Source organism: Camellia sinensis, chromosome 5, assembly GCF_055761805.1.
Source record: "Camellia sinensis isolate YWXY chromosome 5, ASM5576180v1, whole genome shotgun sequence".
Lineage (NCBI taxonomy): Eukaryota > Viridiplantae > Streptophyta > Magnoliopsida > Ericales > Theaceae > Camellia > Camellia sinensis.
The window spans coordinates 21,247,016-21,257,268 of NC_138965.1; positions in this window are offsets into that span (position 1 = coordinate 21,247,016).

Genomic DNA, 10,253 nt, shown 5'->3' on the forward strand with positions numbered 1-10,253 from the left:
TCTGGGACACTATCTCTATCAACGTCACTTTCTGAACTTGAACCAGAACCTGAGCCGGTGTCATCTCCGCTCTCCACCTCAGAGCTCACCCCGGTGTCACCTCTACTCTCAGAACCCGAGCTGACATCATCTCCACTCTCAGATAACTCTGAATGCTGACTCACTGCCTCCTCAGAGTTGCTCGTCTCAGCATCATCATCACTCAGAATGGGCTTTGAAGGACTGCTCTCATCTCGGGTGCCCCTAGCTCTCCCTCGGCCTCGTATTGAAGCCTGTCTCTCTCCCCTCCCTGCTGCTGGAGGAGGTACTGTTGGTGCAGGTGCTGCAGGTGCCACTGGTGCCATCGGTATGGGTGGGATCTGAGAAGACAGTTGTCACATATCAGTTACAGCATGTGTATCAGATGCAAGCATGATGTACAGAAAGAGTGTACGCAGCAATCAGATATAGTATGAGTACAGTATGAGTGCAGTATGAATGCAATGTGTGAATGCAGTATACCAGATCCAGTGTATCAGATTGGTGCAATTTGGAACAAACCACAATTGAAATGCCAGTGTATTGGAAAATTGATAGCACGAAATGTAAACTGAAGAAATTACCTGAATGCCATAGAGATTAAGCAATGCCTCCCTCGTCTATACCATGCCCATCAGGGAGGTTATCAGCTCAAGAGCCCTTCCCCTGTACTCTGTGGAGGCCTGCAAATGCGTTTGGGTGATCAATATCTGCAGTAAACATATTTGACATAAAATGTGGGGTGCAAACATAAAGAATGGTCCATACCTGAGTCGGGCCTTGAACCTCGACAAGCTCATGCCCAACTGCTACGGGCTCAATCGGGACCTGGTAAGGATCCTCAGTATGCCGCTAGCATGTCAACACGATCGGAAGCTCTGGCCAATCTATCCTCTGCCTCACCCGGGAAGCCTCTCTACCATGGGCCCTGGTCGCCCTGGTCACCCGAGTCACTCTGGGCGCCTTCTGCGCAGTAGGAGCTCTCGTCTCCTCACCTCCACGAGTGCCTGTCAAAGGTGGTATGAGATGCGTCTGAATGAAGGCTGCATAGTCTCCCTCTGCTTAGAAGTAGTCGGCATCTAGGCCCACCATAAACTGAATGACCTCATCAACAGATAGGCTATCTGCTGATCGCATGGACTCAAGCGACGCCATCAGTGCCATCGGGTTAGGCATGCCCATAATCTGGTACACGAATTGCTCGCTCAGGAACCAAGCCCGGTAGATTAGGCTCTCGAGTAGAATGCAGAAGCGGGAAATGGCTCAAGCCCTAGCATATTGGTCCCGAATCCCCGCTGGCATCGTGGCCCATGGCTGCCACATGATCTGTAAATAGAAGTTGTATAGATGATTAATTGCTATTAGTAGTAATGTGAATTAAAACAGTGTTAAACCAAAAATGACTGTGCTTTGGGTTACCTCATGGGCAGCTACCGTGTTAAAGTAATGTCTAAAAAATGTAAAGGGCTCGCGGATCCTACGCTGGAGCTGATTGTCGTACCTTTGTGAATAGAAGACTGCCAGTGGAAGCTCCTCCACGGGCTCTGGGGCTAGAGTCGGAAAATATGCATAGACCCACAGCTACGAAGAAAATGCAGTGATATGTGATAAATACAGTATGAGTAGATGCAAAAAATGCAAAGTGAAAAACATATAGCATGAACAAATGTACAAAGTGCAAAGTAGAAAGCACAATGTATGAACAGATGCAAAAAAGTGCAAAGCAGAAAGCACAAGTGTTGAATAGATATAAAGCAGAAAATATAAAGTGTAAAGAGAAAACTAAGATGCATACCTCCCAGGCTTGCCAGTAGCCTCCGATCAAGTCCCCTTTTAGACGGAAGCTCGAGCTCATCTATCCGTATAGTATAGCGAGGCTAGCTCCACCCCAGTCATAAAAATGAACTCGAGGAAGGGCCACCAGGGCGCTAAGCAGATATAAGTCAACGGTGTTCCACCTGTTTGAAAACAAAGTGGTATCGAAGACGAACATCAGAAAGCCGTTGGCATACTGCTCTATCTCATCTACTGTCTCCGGCTCGCTCCCTCTAAATCACTTGGCAAACTAGGTGTATCTGACCATGCTTATCCGATATATGCGTGGATGCGCTCCTAGTAGCTCCAACCAGGCCGCCTCCCACTCCTCCATGTCTGTATTGAGAGGGATCAAATCTCCCCCTATGTTTAAGCCGGTGATCATGGCAAAGTCATAGGGAGTCATCGTCATCTCTCCTATAATAGAAAAGTGGAAGGAGTTAGTGGTGTCCCACCACCTCTCCATGAGCGCTCCTAGAAGAGGACGGCTCGTGGTGACCCACGTCAGCCCAGAGTAGAAAAGGCCGAAGCCAACCTCGTCTATGATGTCGCAGACTCTCGTGGAAGCTTGTCATACCAGTCTTGGGCAGTAGCAGCTTTGTAAACTCGGAAGGCGCGAAACTCGCCCTGTGGCAAAGAATATATGAATCAGATCAGGTAGTGATGAAAGTACAGTTAGATATAAGGCAGTGCAAGAAATGCAGTGAAAAGTGATGAAAGTACAGTCATATATAAAGCAGTGATGGTAATATAGTCAAATAAAAGGCAATGCAAGAACTACAAGTAAAGAAAGGCAGAAATACATGAAAACAGAGTTCATACCTCAACGGTAATGGCTAACAGGTGAGAAGCCAGATCCTTCAACAGGAGGTCCTCCAGTGCATCGTGAGCAAACTCAGTGAAGTGTCTGATGCCTCCGACAGGAAAGACATGCATCTGGGGATGGTATCTCTCTGGATTGAAAGGTCGTACGTACCCTCAGCGATAGTGGCTCTAGCTCGGCCTCAGGCTCGAACTCTACCTTAAAGTCAATTGTCGGCTCCCCAACCTCAAGAATAGGTGGAAATGAAGGGAGAATCTCGAGAGGAGCTCCATCGTGAGGAATCTTATCCACCTTCTGGAGAATGGGTGAAAAGCGGATGAAGAATGAAGAAAAATGTTGAAAATAGGATAAAATTGGAAAAAGTCAACCCTAGGAGAGAGAAAATGGAAGAAAAAGTCAAAGCTGGGAAAAGTGCACAGAACTCGAGAGAAACTCGAGGAGAACAAGCCTAGAAGGGTGAAAATGAAGGAAAATGCATCGAAATCAAATTTCAATCGATTCAAAGTGAAGAGAATCAAGAGGGTTTAGCAAATAAAGTTTGCATGGGGCATTGGAAAATGCATAGAAAGTGAAAATCTAGAGAGAATGAGCGTCTAGAGAGGGAGGGAGGGAGAAGAATTTTGGCCCTAGAGAAGTGAGGAAATGAAGTGTTGTGTTGTATACTTAAAGACCCAAGCCAAAAAGTCAAGTTTGCCCCTGAGCTGCCATCGTTGGTCGGCAAGTGGTCGGCAGGGCTCACGGTGGCCAGCGTGGCTCACCTATGGCTGACACATGGCCAGCGGCCTCCTCCTATGGCCGGTGGCCTCCCTTGGGGTTCTGATACTATTTTGTGTCCTTGGTTTCCAAAAAGTATAGGGGTGATTCACTGTTGGGTTCAGATTGTCTCTACAGAAGCTCAAAATTGTGTTTTCGATGCACATGAACGAGGTGTATCCTTTAAACATATTATAATTCTTCCGAGAGGTAAATCAGAAGTTGCCATTGAATTTGCTTTTGTCAAATTACGCTTTTGTTTCTTGTATAGAATGTACATTTTGCATAGAATATGCATTTCACATATATGCTCCATGCGCGTCTTGCATCCATTATGAATCACGCATAGAATATGCTTTAGCTTTTGTTTCCTGCATAGAACATTCTTTCAATTAACATTGTATCTCAGTTGTTTGTCCTGCATAGAACATGCATTTTTACTGAGTCGCACTTGTTAAGTTTCTTTCTTACATAGGCAAATGATATTGTATGTATGATTCATTCAAAGGAGTTCCAGTTGAAGTTTTTTGTGCATCTATCGCACTCATTCATTTTCTGCATCTATCGCACTCATCCACTTTGTGTATTTATCACATTTGTTCACTTTGTGCATCTATTGCACTTGTTCACCTTTGTGCATCTATTGCACACCCCTCTGTGGTTTTACCTCGGGACGTACAAAATATGCACCCGAGTGGTTGTTTCTTAGGACACGTGAAATGCGGCCTTGGGCAGGTTTTACCTCAGGATGTATGAAGTATGCGCCCGAGTGGTTGTTTCTCAGGACACGTGAAACGCAACCCTGGGCGGGTTTTACCTCAGGACGTACGAGGTACGCGCCTGAGTGGTTGTTTCTCAGGACACGTGAAATGCGGCCCTGGGTGGGTTTTACCTCGGGACGTACGAAGTACGCACCCGAGTGGTTGTTTCTCAAGACGCGTGACATGGCCCTGGGCGGGTTTTACCTCGAGACGTATGAAGTATGCGCTCAAGTGGTTCTTTCTCAGGGCGTGTGAAACGCGGCCCTGGGTGGGTTTTACCTCGAGACGTACAAAGTACGCACCCGAGTGGTTGTTTCTCAGGACGCGTCAAACACGACCCTGGGTGGGTTTTACCTCGAGACGTACGAAGTACGCGCCTGAGTCGTTATTTCTCAAGACGCGTGAAATGCAGCCTTGGGTGAATTTTACCTCAGGACGTACGAAGTACGCGCCCGAGTGGTTGTTTCTCAGGACGCGTGAAACGCAGCCCTGGGCAGGTTTTTCCTCAGGATGTATGAAGTACATGCTCGAGTTGTTATTTCTTGGGACGTGTGAAACGTGAGCTCGAGTGATTTTTCTTGTTTATCAAGTTGCGTGAAATGCGATCTTGAGTGGTTTCTTATTTCTCGAGACGTGTGAAACACGAGCCCAAGCGGTTTTTGTTCTCGTTTTCTCAGGATGTCTGAAACGCAATCCTGATCGGTGTTTTCTTTCCTCGTCCCGTGTCTTGGCATGGTTAGAGTGTGTTTTGGATCTTCTTGCTTTTAAGCTTGAAATTGTTCATTCATGTGTCGTTATCATATTCTTGCTTATTATACTTGCTATTGCTTATTGCATCATCTCGCATGATCATAAGTTTTCAAAATAGTCACTGGCTTCGCATAGCGTGTAAGTCCCGCTTTCAAGTTGCATTATGCATATCATTTGCATTTTGTCCCAGACCTACGCTAGTTTGATTCATTGCAAAGGGATACGTAGGCAGTGTACGGATACAACCATTTCATCTTGATTGTTTGTCCAAGTCTTACGGCTTTGTCAAAATGGGTTGTCTTCGGGCTTTGAAATTCACTCACGTCATTTCATGACTCCGAGTTTTGTCAAACAGGGGCAATTGTAGACACCCCAATTTTGACGGCCCTTATGACTTGGACGTCCTTGCATGCACACCCGATGATGAGTTTGTTTGCTCGCCAAGTGCTCAAAGTTCTCAGCGGAATGCCACAACTTTGAGTCTTTCAAACCTGCATCCCTTTTGCTCATTTTTTAACCATGCCTTAACCTTTCCAGCCTACAACCTCTGGTGGCCTATTGGCCATCCCTAGAGGCTGTCGGCCATCACTTTTGGGCTACCAGCCACTGATGTGGCTTGCCGGCCACCAGTGTGTTTTCCAGATATTTTATGCCAACTATACCAGCTGTTTACACAGATGCATCCATCTATCCCCACGTGTAGGGCTGGATCTCCTTGAAGAAATTTCATGTTTTCTATATATAGAGACCCCCTCTTTCTTGTAACAAGGTTAGGAAATTTTGAACTCAAAAATTTTCCTCTCTCTACAAATACTCTACACTTTAGCCTATATACACTACACTTTTGCCTACACCTCCTTAATGAAATTTGATCACCTTTCGACTGAGGTTCCTTGAAGCCTTCTTGGAGCTCTTGAAGTTGGTTTTGGCTTGAATTATTGCCTAGAATTGATCTTTGCTTCAAGAGGTATTATTACTTGCCTTTTTACCTTGCTTTGCATACTTGTTTTTCTATCTTTTTCCACTGTTTTTGAACTGTTTTTGGGCTATAAAAAACTCTATTTTTGTGGGCTGAAATTGGTGGTTTAGGCTATTTAAGGTTAGGGGGGTAGCTCATCCTTCTTTATTCCTTGTTTGTAAGGCTTTTCCACCTTTGTTTTCCACTTTCAAACCATCTTTTTTTGGGACTTTGAACACTGAATTTTAGAGTAATTTCAATGGTGAAAATTATGTTTTGAAGTTCAAATTTGGAGGGGTTAGCCTCCCCTCCTTGTGTCTTGTTTGCTAGCCTAGTTAGCTCTATGTGTTAGCTTATTTTTCTAGCCATTTGTAGCTTAATTCCAGCATGTTTTAGGCTCTGATTTGGACTATTTTAACTCTGTTTTGGGTCGTTTAAGTTATTTGAGTCTTGTATTGCATGCTTGTAGTGTAAGTGTCCTCACAAGCATGGTATTTTAGGCCTTTAGACATTGCATGTTTTTAGTGCTTTTCTCACTTAATTTCAGCAAGCATAATCTCTACAACCTCCCTCATTTCTTTACTTTTTGTTTGCTTTGAGGGTTATTCCAACCTTAGGATTGTTTAAGCTTGAGATTGAGGTTCATGCTTAATGGTTTAATCCTCTTTTGGGGGTTCATTATCAACAACATGACACCTCTCTCTTGCCTTAAACTACCCCTTGTTTGACACTTCCTTATCTTTTAGAGGACTTAACTCACCATTGGATTTAATTGGTTAAAGAATGGTTGGTAAAGTAAAATGAGTAACTAAAACTTGGGACTAAAAGTGAGCAAGATAATAACTTGTTGTGTTCAATCAGATATTAATTGAACACATGGAAGCTTGAACCATTTCATACTCATTAGTGATGAAATGATTTAAGGTTCTAAGGTCAACTTCTTCCCTTGATCATTCATGAAAGAGAGGAGGTTTGAGTCTTGTTTTGCATTTATTGACTTTGCACACTTGGCTTCATAAGCCATCATGCAATGAAATTACATCCATTGATGGTTTGTGAACCAAAGCTTGCTACTCTTTTGATTTTCCCATGAAAATGAGAGGTAGGTTGTGCAAACAAACCCTTGAAATACCCTGTATATGCTCTGTTTGTCCTCTGTTGTAGCAAAATGAACATGCGCATCAGTGGCTGGCAGGCCACTTTCCATGGCCGGTAGACCACCATCCATGGCTGGCAACCTTCAACCATGGCCGGCTGGTGGCCGGCAACCTTTACCAGTGGTCGGCCAACCATTGATACAAAATTCAGCAGAGTTTTGGCAAGGCAGAGCAGAGTGAGCAGCAGTGCTGGTGTTCAACTATGCAAACAAAGACATTTGGGAGCAAAATGGTGGTCTTTTTGAGTGAAAACCGAGCATGCGCTCTCATTTCCCGGGGCAGAGTAGTTAATTGCTTAGTTTAATTATAAATTGCAATTGTGTTGTAATTTTTAGACACCCCATTTTTGACTGACCTTAAGACTCAGACGTCATCGTTTGTGCACGCGGTGATCACGCATGTTTGTGCTCGTTTCGAGTTTCCGGGGCTTTCGGTTGAGCGCCTTGTCTCGGGACCTGTTAACTCTTTTCTTTTTGGTTTGTTTTTGGACCATACCTTGTTACCCCTTGCCTAGAGGGAGGGGAGGGCCTGTCGGCCACTTTTGGTGGCTATAGGCCACTTTTCCTCCTGTAGGCCACTTGACATGGTCTACGGCTATTTTTCTATTTTTGTAGATATTTTTGGTGCCAGTTGTGCCAACTGTGGGTCACTGAATGCATCCTCCATACACGTGTATGGAGGGATTGGAACAAGCTCTAAGCTTGTCAAGCAAGCTTTTGCTTGCTTTGCTTATATAAGGGGAGGTGCTTCCCCCTTACGAAGGGGTCAGAAAATTTAGAGACAAATTTTGACTCTCTCTCTAGAATTCTCTCCCTCTCTCTTTATATTGTGCCTTATAGTGATTGAAAGTGAGTGTTTTTGTCATATTTTGCCTACAACCTCTTAGCCAAACATGTTGGCATTGGAGCTGAAGTTTCTTGAGGTGTTTTTGGAACTTAAAAAAACTGGTTTTGCCTCAGAAGTTGCTGTTTTTGAAGTTGTGCTTCAAGGGTGAGTAATTCCCTATTTTGAGCTTGTTTTTGTACATTGGTTTAGCCACCTTTGCATGTTGTTTTAGGCTTAACTTTCAACTACAAAAAGCTTTGTTTTTAAGTGTTTAAGATGGTTGTTTGAGGCCTTGTTTGAGTTAGGGTTGGTCTACCCCCTTTGGTGGCTTGTTTTGCTTTGCTTTGTGCCATCTCTTAAGGCCTTTTAGATCAGCTTCTCTTGGCCTTTTAACCACTGAATTCCAGAGAAATTTCAGTGGTGGAAAGATAGTTTTGAGGCCCCAAATAGGAGGGGGTCATCCCCTCTCCTTGTGTCTTGGTTGCTTGTGTTGATGGCCTCATACTTGAGCATGTTTTTCTACCATACCTTGACTTGATCTCAGCATATTTTTGCTCATATTTTAGTATGCTTGAACTATGTTTTGAGTGATCTTGGTCCTTTGGGGCTTGCTTGATATGGCTATGGTGCAGGTGCCTTAACTAGTCTTAAGTTTTGAGCACCCTAGCATGCTATATTTGTGATGGTTGCATGTCATGGTATCACTTTGAATGTAATTTCAGAGCATATACATGTGTCATGTTCTCACTTTTTTCACTCCATGAGAGCTTTTGAGAGTTGTGCCTTTGTGCCTTATTTGTGAGCTACCAAAAGAACATGATTTTCTACTCTTTTGAGCCTTAGTTTGAGCATGTGTTTAGGCCACTAATTTTCCATGTTTAACCTCTGTCCGGGGTTGGTTTGGTCATTTAGGCTTAGTATTGTATGCGTATAGTGCTATGCTCTTTGCTTGTTTCAATGCCTTTGACTTCAAGCATGTCTTGCATACATTGTTTGCATGATTTAATGTTGTTTAGCATGTCATTTCAGTGCTGAAATGTATAGCATTGCATGCCATCTTTCATTCGTTGTATCGCTTTGAAAGAGGTCTTGAGCCCTTTGCTGGTTTGAGCACGAAATTGAGGCGTTCATGCTTAATGGTTTTAGCCTTCTCTTGAGGGTTTCTACTAACCAACGGCATGATGCTTCTTTCATGCTCACGGAGCTTGTGGTTTGGTCCGTCTTTCCAATTAGAGGACTTCTCACTTTTGGACTTAACCGGTTAAAGGACTTATCGATAATCTAAAATGAGTAAACAAAATGAATCAAAGTAAAACATGCCAAGATAACATGTTTGAGTTGCGTTGCATGTGTTTGGATCGGACGTTATTCCAGACACGAGAAATGAGGGGTGTTTCATACTCAAAGTGATGAAACGTGCCTCATTTCTTGATCGTCGTCCCCCTTGATTGTGCATGATAGGGTGGAGGCCTCTTGAGTCTTGTGTGTTACTTGTGCATCCATTAACTTGTACAAACTCGGCTTCTCGGCCATCGTGCATTGCGATGCTCGGTTGGTGGCTCGAGAGTCGAGTACCGCACTCCTTTGAGTTTGAGAAATGATAAGGAGGGTGGTTGTACACACATACCCTGCAAATGCCTTGCCTTGCCCCTTTTGTACTCTATTTACAGCAAAACTGGAGTATGCACAAGCAACTGGCCGACCGGCCACTTTAAGTGGCCTACAGCCTCCTTAAGTGGCCAACAAGTGGCCTACAGCCTCCCCTGGTGGTCGATAGCCCACCAGCCTGAAGATGGTTCAAAGTGATTCTAGTTCTGGAGCAGAAGCAGTCTGGGAATTGGTTCAGTGTTCAGGAATCGAAGCAAATGCAAACAGAGGCAACCGGTGGCAAGACGACGGGATTTCGGGAGGAAGCCGATCGAGCATGCATGCATCCCTCGTCCTCGAGGCCTTTTAACTGCTTTACTTAGTTAGTCAATTCGTTGGGTTCTGTACTTAAATAGTTAATGAGCTTAACTATTCATTCGTGTTTATAATTAGTTAACTAGTTAGTTAATTAGTTGTGATTTGTAATAGTTAGCTTAATTAACGTAGCTGATTAGCTTTCGTTTCATTCGGACGCTCCGTCGAGAGGACAAATATTGCAATAAGGGTGCGTGCGTGTGTGCATGTCTTCTAACCCCATTTCTTTCTCCCTTTTACTTATCAGCTCTTGATGGTTAATTTTATGGCATGTTTCAATTAACATATTTATGCTTTGCATGCGTGCATCATTCATTCGTATCACATGCACCGGGCTCGGCGCATTATGCAAACTGCATCGTATTTCAATACGCTTTTCTTGAATACGTGTTTAACAGCATGTTATCGAGTGTTACATTCATATGCCATCT